Source organism: Cryptomeria japonica, chromosome 5 (assembly GCF_030272615.1).
Source record: "Cryptomeria japonica chromosome 5, Sugi_1.0, whole genome shotgun sequence".
Classification (NCBI taxonomy): Eukaryota; Viridiplantae; Streptophyta; class Pinopsida; order Cupressales; family Cupressaceae; genus Cryptomeria; species Cryptomeria japonica.
This window is the reverse complement of record NC_081409.1, coordinates 655,223,697-655,238,773: the sequence shown is the minus strand read 5'-3', so window position 1 is coordinate 655,238,773 and position 15,077 is coordinate 655,223,697.

Genomic DNA, 15,077 nt, shown 5'->3' with positions numbered 1-15,077 from the left:
TTCCCATTTGGTGCCGTTGTTGGGGATGGTGTCAAACTAAGAACCTACTACAATTATGAATTTTCAAGTTTTTAGTATAATTATTTTTTATAACTCATTTTGTTTTTAGTAATTCTCATGAATCTACATGCATAGGAAAAGAAGAGATGATCAAGGTGTATTCCTTCCTAACCATCCTAATTATACAAGACTCAATCCATATGAAGCACCAAATGTAAATTGTTTTATTGTGCTTTACCAAGCCCCAGATAATTTGAACCTGCTTGAATTTGAGGTTTCTTAGAACAGCCTTCATTTCCTCTTTGGACCTCCTCAAGAGGAACTTTGTTCAGTAACTCTAGTAACTCCTCCTCAAAGACCAATGCAAGGAAATCTACCCCCTTGTGGTAATAACCCACCTCCACCCGTGAACCCAACATTTGAGTTTCCTATTTTTGATTTGCATGATGTTGGTTAACATATTCGTCCCTTTCTTCTAATTATAATTTTTTCTTTCTTTGAATAACACTATGACTCTTGTACCCCTTTTATGAAAGGAAAACAAATAAACCAATAGTTGGATGAGCCATTTACAAATCCATCCTCTCCATTAGAGGGCAGCTCCTCATATGATTTGCAATGAATTTTATGCAGTAAATTTCGAAATGAATACACTTTTAACCATAAAGCGTGAACAGGCTTCAACATTCATCTATCAACAGAAAGGAATGCATTTTTAATAATCTAAGAGAATGTTCTGATGATCACTTTCAACTATGAGTACACAAACTCCTATTTTCACACATATTCACTTCATAAATTTAGAGTAAAAGCAAATACATAGTAGTATGAACTCTGATCAATTCTCACTCATGTCTCATAGGACAAGGGGGATCAGCACAACTCAATCCACAATGAATTTACTTATAAAATAATAGTAACAGTGAATCCAGAAAACATAGGAATAACTGATAACAAAATGATATTATGCACATTAGCTGATTTCTCAAGAAAGATTGCTAATCCTCAAACACACAGACTTAGAGATTGTACACTATAACATTTCATTGAAAAACTAGTGTTGGTGTAAACAATTATTCATCTTGGATATTATTACACCTTACTTAAGTTTACTTAGGTACATGCATTTCATAATAGTTTGGGTATGAGACACTTGGGTGTTTGTGCCACATTGGGATAGTGTGTGTAGGAGAATTTTTGCCTTTTATGATGTGATCTTGTTGTTACACTCCACATTCAGTGGGTGATCCACCTCATGTGGAATATTATATTGTTTCTCCTACCTACCCACACCTATTTCCTACCTACCCTTTTTTCTTATTGAGCCACATCTCATGTTTGTGTTCTCACATATCCATATAGCCTTGCCTATATAAGCATGCTCATATTTATTGTATGCAACAACGATTGATGATCCAGTTGATCAGTATTTTCATCTTGATAGAATACAGTTTATTTCTATCATATATTTTGTCTCTCTTATTTGTGCTTTCCATTGCCTCTTGATCTTGGTAAAATCTCATATGGTATCAAAGTTGGTCCATGTCTCACATGGTATTAGAGCCATTAGAGTGTCATTGGTTTGCTAATTGAGAGAAAATTGATGCTATTTAGTATTGTGTATTTTGGAACTTTCTATTGCAGGTTTTTATTGAAGCTTGATGGGTCAAATATAAGGTTACCATTGGATTGAGAAGGACCAAGAAAGTCAGTTTTGCCTTTTGTTTCATCCAAATCAAACTTCAGAGGCCAAATCTAGAGGCATTTCAAGTTTGACATTGCGGCAAAAATTTTCCAAAAATTATAATTTTGCAGGCAATTTTCAAATAGCGATATCTCACTCATACGAACTCATTTTTCCAAGCAATTTTTTTTGTTTTGGGGTAGAATTTTGTGATCTGTATAGTGGTGCGGAATTTTTCTGATTTTCAGATACAGGTTTTTCAAAAATCACGAAATCCCAATTTTTACAACTTTGGAGGCTTCGTTTGGGCTCATATGGACTCCTTTTCAGGAGTTATTTTTTTTGAAAGTGCATATTTTTTCATCTACTTTCATAATCTGCCATCTGTTTTTAGTTATTTTAAGTAGAAATTGTACTTTTAGTATTTGGCCATTTCTGGCATATTTGGTACTTGCATTTTGCTTAGATCTCAGTTTAGATCACTAGCAGTATTTGTTGAAGTCTCTTAGATCTCATTTTGAGAAGTTGTAAATTGAAATCAGAAGTCCACTTTGCCTTGTTTTGAAAGTGGCCCATTGTATACACACTAAGTATAAAGTGCCAAAATCACCATTTCGGGGGGGTTTCTTGATTGAGTATTTTGGGGGGGGTGTCTTGTGTGATTGCGTCTCTCTCTATCTTGTGTTTTTTTCATTTTGGTGCTATGGGTTCTCCTAAATTTCCACTTTTAACTCCTCATAATTATGCATCATGGAAAATTAAGGCATGGAGTAAACTAATGGAAAAAGGACTCATTCATTATGTAAATGAAACTATTATAGCACCACCTGATCCTAAGGCTGATCCTAATGCTCAAATTGAATGGCTTACTAAGAATGCTATGGCACTTGGAACACTTAGAAAGTATGTATCAGATGACCTCATTTTTCACATTAATAAGTGTACAACAATTAAATAGGCTTGGGATATTTTTAAGAAATTGTATGGTCAAGTTGATGAGATGAAGGGTTACAAGCTTTATAGTGAACTCACAACTTTGGATCCCAAGGATTTTGATACAATCCAAGATTATGTCACAAAAGCAACTGAGTTAAGAGCAAAGCTAAAGGATTGTGGAATTGACAAAAAGGATGCTCAATTGGTTTATAACTTGTTGGACAAGCTTCCTTCAAAGTATGCAGCCTTTGTATCTAGCTTTCACACCCATAGGTTAGCTTAAGGTTCCTCATACACTTCTCCCTCATTTGATTCATTCACGGAGATGTTGATACTTGAGCAATCTAAGTTGACCATGATGGGGATTCTCAAATCTTCAAAGTCACAAGCTTTGGTGGCTAACAAAGGGAATCAAAGTAATCAAGGAAAAGGCAAGAATCAAAAGAAACCTAAGACTAAACCACAACAAGATGGAGCACAATCTTCCTCTCCACAACAAGGTGATTCACCATTCTCACCTAAGAGGAAATCATAGAAGGACAATCATTTTTGTGGATATTGCAAGAAGTCAAGACATGATGAACATCATTGTTATAAGAAGGATATTGATGAGGTGAAGAATCTTCTTGAGAAGAATAGAATCAACCTACCTTCTAGAATGTCTACATCAGCTTCTTCTTCCAAGGATAAAGGAAAGGATCACTCTTTTGGGATAGATAAAGGAAAGGGACAAGCTCTTTGTGTTACTACAAGTCATGATTCAGGGAGATGGCTTCTAGATTTAGGGGCTTCTCATCATATGGCATCTTTGCAGTCTATGTTTTCTACATTTGAGCCTTGTTGCATGCCATAGATTTTGATGGGCAATCATACATACATGGATGTGATTGGGAAAGGATCTATTGCCATTAGGGATAACTCCTTCAATGATGTATTATGTGTACCCCACTTGACAAACAATCTTCTTTCCACCTATCAAATCACATATGGAGAAACTAGGAAAACTGTGGAGTTCACACTTGATTCAGTTATCATTAGAGACTTGGAGAGTGGAGCTATCATTGCGACTGGGGTGGTTGATCATGCATCTCAGTTGTACTCTTTTTCACATTTTGGTCCTATCGATGAGGTTGATTCTTCATATGTTGATGATTCAGATTTTGAGGAGAACTTTGGGCATTTGAACTTGGGGATTCTCACATGTGACCCCATTCTTGAGCTTTGCATTTCATCTCCTTCTATTGATATCACACCACCTATTGCACCTGATGATGTAGCTATTGTGACAGTTTTGCCTTCTTATGATTTAGTGCAACAAGATATTTCATGTCTTCTAGCTTCAATTGATTGGGATGCCTACTTGACAGACATTGCAGGTTTGTTTGTGGACACCTACATTGCATATTTGGGAGACACCATTGATGACATTCATCTTCTCTTTGATGAAGATGATCCTTCTTTGATTGTTGTGAGGGATCACTCTGACCCTCTTGTGCATTCTCTACATGATCAATCTTTAGAGGTTGACATGATTGTGGATACTTTTGTGCAACACTTGGAGGAGGTCTCTTTATCTTTTGAGGAGACATACGAGTCTTTGGATATTGTTCTACATTCATCTCCACTAGATCTTGGAGTGCCTTTTTCACCAGTGTGGCATAGTTTACCACCTTTGGAGGGGGTACCTTTTAGCATCGACATGGGGACACTTGAGCAGTTTTCAGAGATTCCTTTCATCATGAATTTTTTTCATACATCTTCCCTTCATGGTTACGGAGACTTCATGGATACACCTTTGGTTTTGTTTCTTCCCAAGGGGAGGAATGTTGTCAATGTTCATGGAGCAATTTCTTCATTCATCTTCGAGCTTCTATCATTGGTGCAAATTTCACATTGAGGGGGGGCTTCCTAGTCTCTCTTCTTCTTCTTCTCTCATATGGGGGGGCCTTTTTCCTCACATGGGGTTTTGTCCTTCACATACGTCTATGAGAGTTCTTTGTATCTAGTTTTCATCTCTCTTTTGGGGGAGGGTTTTTTCCCATTGGGTTTTTCTCTCTTTCCCCGCTTGCAAGAGATTTCCTTGCATTGGTTTTCATGCATTTGCATTTGTACATGGGTACCTAACATGGCCTCGTAGCCGAGACCCATCTTACATTGCTTAGTTGCATTGTATACTTTAGTGCATTCCCCTAAGTTGCAGTTAAGGGGGGGTGTTGGTGTAAATAATTATTCATCTTGGATATTATTACACCTTACTTAAGTTTACTTAGGTACATGCATTTCATAGTAGTTTGGGTATGAGACACTTGGGTGTTTGTGCCACATTGGGATAGTGTGTGTAGGAGAATTTACACCTTTTATGCTGTGATCTTGTTGTTACACTCCACATTCAATGGGTGATCCACCTCATGTGGAATATTATATTGTTTCTCCTACCTACCCACATCTATTTCCTACCTACCCTTGTTTCTTATTGAACCACATGTCATGTTTGTGTGCTCACATATCCATATAGCCTTGCCTATATAAGCAGGCTCATATTTATTGTATGCAACAACGATTGATGATCTAGTTGATCAGTATTTTCATCTTGATAGAATACAGTTTATTTCTATCATATATTTTCTCTCTCTTATTTGTGCTTTCCATTGCCTCTTGATCTTGGTAAAATCTCACATGGTATCAGAGCTGGTCCATGTCTCACAACTAGTTATTCCAGTTATTGGGAAATTCATAGAAAACAAATTTTTATCATTTCCTCAAAAAATCATAGTTTTTGAGCTCCACACATAATCTAACTTACTATGCCCCTAGGCTCATAATTTGTTACATGAAAACATCACTTTAACCATAGGTTAAAGAAATCATTTACTTAAAACAAAGAAACTAAATAGAAGCCATGGAAAGGATGACAACTCATCCCCTAACTGATTATGACTCCACCATGGCAGAAGAGGCCACTAGTTTATCTTGCTAAACCGCTGAACTGCGCATGCCACTCCACTCTAAATGTGCCGCTGAGAAATTCAGGATGACCTGGAAATATGGGAGTCCAATATGTTGAATTTTTTTCTTCCGGACTTCCTTGTCCATATTTACTTGTGTCACCTTGCCTTGTGCGCTTCCAGATGATCAGAACAAACCATAAGCACTGACTCAATCCTAGCTACTTTTGAAAAATCATCCGTAGTTAGGGATTTTGTCTTTTGAATGAACTGTATCCTTTCTTGGAAGATTTTCATCATATCCATGGCGACTTTAATTGTTTGGGTATCACCTTTCATAAGTTGGATATCAATGCATTTAAGGTTTTTTTGCATGGTATCAATCAGATCCATCAATCCTTTTAGCAATTTGGTGGATTCTTCGTGACCCTGTTTGATAATTGAATTTTGCCACTCCACATTTTTATTTGATACATACAATACATTGTCATCCAATCTCTCCGTAGGCCTTTTAGCCAAGAATTTCTCACACCAAACTTTTGTCTATCATTCATCTGTGCAACGACTACCACCCATTTGGTCCTTTCTTTTTCCTAGGCAATGACTTCTAATTCTAATTCCTTACTCACAGTTACCGCATCCTCATATACTTTAACTAGATTGACAATATAATCTAATCCTTGTTGTATTATGAGATCAAGCCACTCATTAAACATCTTTGCGACCATTATGTTTCTTTGAACTTGATCCAACATCTTTTGATTTGCTAGAGATTTGGGATCAAATGATACTGCCACCTATGACAAGGGTTGGGGGTTTGGATGATGAATGGCATTAATTTACTCAACCATCTGAGTGATGATCTACTTCATCTCTTTCTTATCTTTTTTGTCTTTCCATGATTTGGAAATCATTCTCTTCGTGGAAGATTCTAAGTGTTTAACATCAACAGCTCGTGAAGCAACCCCCAGGTCAATTTTTTCTATTGTGAAGTCATCCTCGGTAACCTTGTCTAAGTCTTTGTCTAGTATGGGCTTAGCCATCTTGGTTATCCAATGACTTGTTCCTTCGTCCACCTCAAAAATTGTCTTTATTTTGAGTGTTTTTGTCTTGAACACCTTCCCAAGAGATTTGTTGACCATATCTTCTATAGGGAGTGTTATCGGCACCACACTGCGTTTCTTCCCAACAGCAGCCTCTAACCATCATGGAGTGTTTGTTGGTTCCTTGGATGGAGGAGTTTTTGGATACTTGATGAATTAACAATAACAAGAGTATTTGTTGGGTTCAATTCTTCCTCTATTTATTTACCGATGTCCATTTCCTATATCGTAGGTTCACCCAAATCCTATTGATCCATTATTACTTCAACCTCCTCACTAGGATCCAGGTCCACAATAATCTGGCTCAATGTTGACTTTTTTCTCTATTTCTTGCTCCTTGACTGAGTTACTCGGGCTACTATAGAACCTAACAGTGACCTTTTTGATCTTTTGGGTTGGATTTTTTCAACAATTGACTTTGAATCACAACATTGAAAGTTTAAGCTTGAATATTATCCTCTTCCTTTTATTCCAGTCAATCTCTGGAATTCGCTCTCCTTGGACTTCCTTGTTGAATTCAGGATCTAGAACACCTTCCTCTACATCTTCCCATACTCCAGATATACCGATAGGAATCTTCAAGGTGATTATCTTCTGTAGAGTAAATCTTGACCATTGTCTCCTCCTCAACTCGTATTCATTGCTCCAATTATCCTAGTAATCTTCCAACTGGGGTTCATGACATAAGTGTTCGTCCACATTCAGGTTTTCCACAACATAACCTCTGCTATCAAACCTACATCTAGCAACATAGGGTTGCAAGTTCATCCTCTTAAATTCCAATTCCAAATTTAAAGCATCAAATATAGACTCACAACTGTAGTACCCAAGTTCAATAGGAAAGGCCACTCTAGATTCGCCTTTTGCCCCCAACTTCTTATCAATATGAGCCAATTTCTTGCTCACCTCTATGAGTACATATTTATCAAAGGCATACCTGGGAAGATTAAATGGTTCTCCTTCAAAAACACCTATCCGAAGATAGGTGAACCTATGAAATTGAATAAAGAAGTTGTCGTATATACTTGTTAACTCCATTGCTTCATTTGACATTCTCTTGTTCACATCACCCTGTAGTTCAAAAGAAAGTCTCCCTAAAAAGACTCCATTCCATTTGGCAATATGTTCTATGTGCTTCTAATATTGTAATAAAGGGTAGTAATTAGAAACCTTCATGCCATCCACCCATGATTCATTGAACAAGCTAGGCCAATCTCTGGTACATGCTAATATGTAGAAAAGATAAGAGGACATATAGAAACTGGACATACCCACAAAGTTATTCAAACCTTCATGAAGTCTCTCTGCAATTACCTGTGCCCAGTTAAGATATATGTCACCTGATAATAGTACCTGAATGTAAAAATACATCCAATCTTCCCAGTAAAAGGAGTGTGAATCGCCTTTGATCCTGTTCAGCAGTATAACAATTTCTCGCACTTTAGTGATGAAGTGCTCTCTTGTAAGGGGTTTTGGCAACTGTGACCCTCCCTTTGGAACTTTAAGGAGCTAGTTCCTTACAATTACACTCCTATACACACTCTTTTTCTTAGAGAAGAAGGCGTATGAGGTCCCAATTGACCGGTCCTCATATGATTCCTTGTGTGGGATTCCCATAGCCGCCATTACTATTTCCCTTTTAATACCAACTAGCAGCTCACCATTACTGGTTCTTATGCACCTATTCTCGGCATCATACCTATTCATACAAGCAATCACCAAATTTGAGCGTGGTGCACCAAGTGGAAATGCAACAGCTTCAACGAGACCACTGCTCACTATTTTCTCCATTATTGAACCAACTGGAGGGTTTCTAGTTCTTTCTATGAAATCCCCTAGATTGACATGAGCTAAGGAAGTATCATCTAGCTCTGGTAATATGTTCACTAAACATGGTGTCTAACCAAGCTTTGGCAATACTGGCCTCATACTACCTATCTATACTTTTGATCAAGAAACTCTAAAACAGGGTTGAATTCTACTCCAACAAACTAAACATTTTCTTCCTATACTGATAAACCTTGAGAACTAAATAAATACAGTATAGGGAAATCGTATGAACTTAGCTGTTAACACCATGAATCTATGAAACCTTCTTAGGAATGTAGAGATGAATTTACCTCCAATTCGCTCAATGATAGCAGCTGCAACCCTTTACAAATTATGGAAATGAATACATATATTTTTTCTTTTTTTCTTTTTAACAGACAGGAAAAAATCGAGCAAACAACACATGCTTCATAATGATTCATTTAAATGTGTGAAGTAGCCATGAAATGACTCAAAACCTGACACTTTCTTAATTACCCATCACTTCCGCATAAATAGTTTACGTTCCCATGATTTCTTTCTAAATTTAGAATTTTAAACTACGAGATGTCAGGAATATTCCTTCTTGATGCATTGCCTCTAGTTTTAACAAAATATTTAGACTCAGCTTTTGAGATGTACCTTTTAAACCTTGAACCATCTCACAAAGAGTTGAAGGATTCAAGTTCATCTGAAAAGAACAATAGTTAACTAGTAGCTCAAAACAATACCAGGAATGAGCAATAACAATTACCAACAAGAGAAAGAGGACTTTGAACCTTGAACTGTTGAATGAAGAATACACAAGGTTCAAGGTTCAAGTTTAATACTGACTGAACACATTACACTTGCTTGTTAAATCACATTACATAGTTGTGACTTATGCACAGGGAGCTATTTGAACCTTTAACTAAAAGGTTCACAAGTTCAAAGTTCAAGACACATAAGAACAACACGCTTGCTCCATCAAGGATAATTCCACTAAAGACACTACACAAGATGCACTTTGAACCTTGAACCTTTTGAACTGCTTTAAGGTTCAACAAAAGAGGTTCAAAATGGAAACCACAAAAAGCTGAAATTAAAAGAAAGACTGAAGGGTGAGCCGCAAGTTTGAAAATTGAATAAAAATTTGAGGGGATGCTAACATTGGCTCTGACTGGGGACTAGGACTACAAGAGAACTAGTTATGAACTCAAGAATCTTTGGTTTCACAAACAGACTTTATTGAAGACCAAAACAAACAAACCAACAAAACATAAAAGACTAACTAAACAAAAAAAAATTTATGTACAAAACCATGAGGGACTTCATTTACAATTGCTACAGTTTCAAATCCTGGCCATTGTAAGTCAGGGGAAGAGAAGAACTATCCTAATATGCAATTTTGAAAGAGTTGGGACCTTTTACCTCCTGAATCACGAATGTCCCTTCCATAGTGATTCAAACTTCACGTGCACTCCCTTTGGTTCTCTCCTTCTATCCCATAACAAAACTAGATCACCCTGTATGAATTTTCATGGCTTGGCTCGCTTGTTAAATATCATCTTAACCCTCATCTAATGCTCTATTATCCTATCTACTAGCTTATTTCTTTCTTCCTCAATGCACGTCAGATGCATAAATCTCTTCTCTAGTGCATCCTAAAAATACTTGTTCTCAATGACAGTCTGTAACTTGGTTGTTGTAAGTTCTAGAGGTAGCACCACCTATGAACCCACAACAGAAACCAATTCAAAAGGGAACATCCCAATAGCTCTTTTTGGTGATGTACAATATACCCAAAGAGCTTCATACAATTACTTATGCCAATCTTTGAGGTTGTTGCTCACCAATTTCTTCATGATATTTATAAGGTTCTTATTGTTGGACTCGGCCTAACCATTCCCCTGGAGATAATATTTGGAACAATGGGTGAGGGATATGCCATGATCATAGCAGAATAATGAGATTTCAGTAGAAGAAAAATTGGTCGCATTATCAGCCACAATTTTTAGTGGAACTCCGAATCGAACAAGAATATTTTCTTTGAGAAATTTACAAACTACCTCAAAAGTCATCTTCCATACTGGGATAGCTTCAACCCATTTAGTTAAATAATCTATGGCTATTAATATATGGGTGTGCCCCACACTCAAAGTAGGTGACAAAGGACCTATAAAATCCAAGCCCCATTGTTTGAAAGACTCATCCACAATGACTGGCCAAAGTGGTAATGCTGCGAGTTGAAGTTTTCTTGTGAATAGTTTGCATTTTTCACACTTGGCTACCCATGCATAAGAATCTCTAAACATTCCTAGCCAATAATAACAATTCCTTGAAATTTTATAAGAAGTTATCATAGATGAAAAGTGACCCCCATAGGCTTCATCATGAAAAGTCTTCAACAGTGATTGTTGAAGTGGTTTATCAACACAACACAGAAAGGTCCCATCCAAACCCTTTTTATACAATGCATCATTGAAGAAGACATATTTAGTAGCCTTTAGTCTTAAAATCATCTTTTCTCTTGGAGAAAGATGTATCAGGAAATCCTCATAGGTCAAATAGTATGCAACATCTGCAAACCAAGAATCTTGAAGTGCAACAAACAAGACGAAAGGCAATTCTTCAATTGCTTCACTCTATTTTTCTCCAATCAATTTGTATAGACCCTGCCCTCTTACCAATTTTGTGCTTTTGATATCCAAATTGAACTCTTGAATCTTGGACACCCATGAGGCTCTATTATTCATCCCTATATCTTGTTGTGTCAAAATGCTCTTGACTGTAGAGTGAGGGACATAAACAACTGCATGGGAGTGAAGAATATAATACCTGAACTGTTTTACAACCTTTACAATAGAGTATGCTTTTTTTTCCATTAGAGAATACTTCAACTCATGTTTCTTCAGGGGAACACTCATAAATGATATTGGGACTTCCTCATTATCTTCATTCTTCTACGATAAAATCCCTGACATAGTGTGCCCTGAGGCATAGCAATAGATAATAAAATCATTTTTAAAATCAGGATTAACCAGAATAGGTGCATGACCAATAGCTTCCTTTATAGCTTTGAAAGCTTTCTTTCCTTCCTCACTCCCTTTAAATGCCTATTTTTGCTCATTAAACTCACAATATATCTAGTGGTCTCTATGAAGTCTGGAATGAATCTCCGCAGAAAATTTACTTGCCCAAAGAAGGACCTAACCGCATTTTTGTTTGATGGTAAGCTTAGTTGCTAGATTGCTTTAACACTCTCTGGATCTACTCTTACTCCTTCTTTTGAGACAATGTGTCCAAGAAACCTAGCCTCTACCACTCCAAATACTGATTTTTTTGGATTCAAGGACACCCCATGTTCACGACACCTTTGTAGCACTTGTCTCAAATCCTTCAAATGATTTTTTCTTCTCTTTGAAAAGATGGTTAAGTTATCAAGATACACAACAATTATCTTATCCTTCAGATGTCCAAAGGACAAATCCATAGCTTGCTAAAGGTGGCCCTTGCATTAATCAGACCAACAGACATTATATTATAAGCAAAATTACCCTAGGGGGTGATGAAGATGGTCTTGTGTTGATCATTTTCTGAAATAATGATCTAATTGTAACCTAAAAAGCCATCAAGCATGGGCATCATCTCAACACCTGAAACCATTTGCAAAATATGGTCCATAGCAGGTAATGGGTAGTTATCCTTCAAACTGGCTTGATTCAAGTTTCTGAAATCTACACAGATCCTTATTTCTCCATTTTTCTTCTGAATAGGAACTATATTGGCTATCCATGTAGAATGGTGAATGGGATATATAATTCTAGCCTTCAACATTTTATCTACTTCATGAAATATGGCCTCAGCTACTTTAGGATTGAAACTTCTGAGTTTTTGTTGAAAAGGACTTACTCCAGACTTCAAAGGAATGTGATGCTAAAATCTTCCATCTCTGAAGTTCATGAAGTCATCATAGAACCTGGCAAAAACATCCTTGAATTCCAGCAGCAGACTAATGAATCTCTCCTTTTCTACAGGAGTGCAATATTTTCTGAGATTTACATATTTGGGGTCATCTTCAATACCAATATTGAATCTTTCATAACCTCTTGCCTCTTGATCTAGAAGAACCTATTCACCTTTTCCTTTCTTATAAGCATCATGACGCTCAAAAAGGTGTTCTAAGGAAACCAACCCTTTGGGGATTTTATTCCCTTTTAATTGCATAACTCCATCACTCAACTCTTTGGCCCATTCTGGTGAAAACTCTTTACATTCTGAGTCTGAACCTTTGAAATATATAGTAGAAAACATTTCAACACATTGCATAAACTTATTAATTTGTTTATCATTTTCAAACACTTGCCAGAATTCAGAATTATTAGGAACACTAGGCTGATATATTAACTCTACCCAATAAGTAACATCAACAAATTCAGGATGGGGAATCAATAAGGAAGTTGATACAGCTAGTGAATCTACTTTGGAATTTTGTTCTCCAGGAGTAGCTTCAATGGAAAATGCATCAAAGTCTTCCATTTCATCCCAAACTCTATTTTGGTAGTATTTCAGTCTTTCATTTTTTACATTTTTGAATCTTCTGACTTGTTTTATAATCAATTTAGCGTCTCCTTTGACTTGCAAAAGTTTTACTCCCAATTTATTAGCTTTAGCTAAACCCAATAACAAAGCCTCATACTAAGTCGTGTTGTTAGTATTTTTGAACTCCAATTTAAAAGAAAAAGGGATATGAGTACCAGAAGGAAGAAATAACACTACACTTGCACCTGAACCGTACACTGTGTTGGTCTCAAAACCTGATTCACTTTAACATCCTTATAGTGACATGATAACTCTATATGCAGAAGAGATATTAAAGAGAAGGAAACTTCCAGGACAACATATGAAAAGGTTTGATTAAAATTCTACACTTCAGACTTATTCAAAGTCTAGGCGGGTATACCACTGTGAACTAAATTCAAACTTTTAAAAGATGAATCCACATCAAACCAGTACAAAAACCAGTGGATTTAATCACCTTAAAACTAACTGAAACAAATGAATGAAAATTGTACTCATGTTCAGTCTTGACCTACAAAATATGTAATAGACACCCTTGATCTATACCAGTGCCTTATCCAAGGTCACAGAGTCATCTAAGTTCAAACAATACTCCCACAATCAAATATCTCCACATATCCCATTAGTTTGGCTTCTGCAGATCCATATATATGCCTGACACACATAAGAATTTATTCATACCAAATTAAACCATGCTCATCAAGATTCAAAGTATCCCACAAAGAATTTACTGGTAGAAATGATTCCTGCATATTTAATTCCCCTCCCGAAGAGAAAAGCTAAGAAACATATCTACTGAAAGTTTCCTTACAACCCCTATTCAGATGAAATAACCCTAGATTATTCAGAATGAAATAGTAAACACTAGCAAACATATTTGAAGACAACACAAAGTTTAAACTCAAAACCAATGGTTTGTATATTGATGTTTTCTTCAAAAAAGGTATTCCAAAAACCTTTGAATATTCTCCATTAAAACTTGGAAAAGCTTAGATAAATTTCTGCAACATTTTCTTACAATTCTTTTTGATCCATCTTTTTTTACTAGTCCTGGTATCCATTTATAACAATATGGATGCATATAAAGCTTCGGACTTTCCTAAGAGAGTTTGTTAGAATCATTACTTCTCAAGAAGAAGTTACAAAACCTTTTACAAATGCGGTTACAAGTCTCTTTCAACATTTGCGGCTTCTTCCTCTTGTTGTTTTGTTGCAACATCTTCTAACTACTCCACATCAAGCACTGCATATTTATTTGTCCATTCGTGATACACCCCATCAGTAGGACATGAGAAGTTAATTACTTTTACTTTTGTCTTGGCTAATCTTTTCCAAGAATTTCTCATTTTATTGTCCTCTAAATTTAGGAAACCATAATGAGATTTAATTTTCTCAATCTCTTCAATTGTTTTAACAAATATGGAGGCATCCTCTGATTTGACAATTCTATTTATCCTTAATGACAATTTGGGTTCTAATTCCTTAAGCCATATTTGTTTGTCCTTTAATTGGTTTGGGCTGACAAAACTTCCTGGGAGCAATTCAAAAACCTAATCAGTGTACTCTTTCTTGTACAAGTTGATCTTTCTATCTGCATTATCTACTCCTTCTGCCAGTTTTACTAAATCCTTAGTGATATCATTTGTAGATTTAATAATCGGATCAGCCCCTGCCTCATCATAGGATACACAAATCAGTTCTATATCCTACACTCTAGGTCTCCATTTATCAAAAATAGGCATTAAAATAGCCTTATCCCCATTTAACTCGTTCCACATTTCCATAATCTTACTCATGTTGTTATACATTAGTGAAGACCCTATAGTGTCAGCAAAACTTAAAATTGTAGCTTTTACCCTGTCTTCATATTTCTTTGCATATAAGGCTTGAGCCTATTTTGAATTCTCCAACTCATGGGGAGTGATCTCGATCAACTGAGAACTAGAAGGTGCTGGAGATGGTGGGAACTCAATAATGGGGCTGGTAGGTGGAGGTCTTGCAGGAGAAGAGGAGATCATCAATGTTGAGGAGTCACCTTGA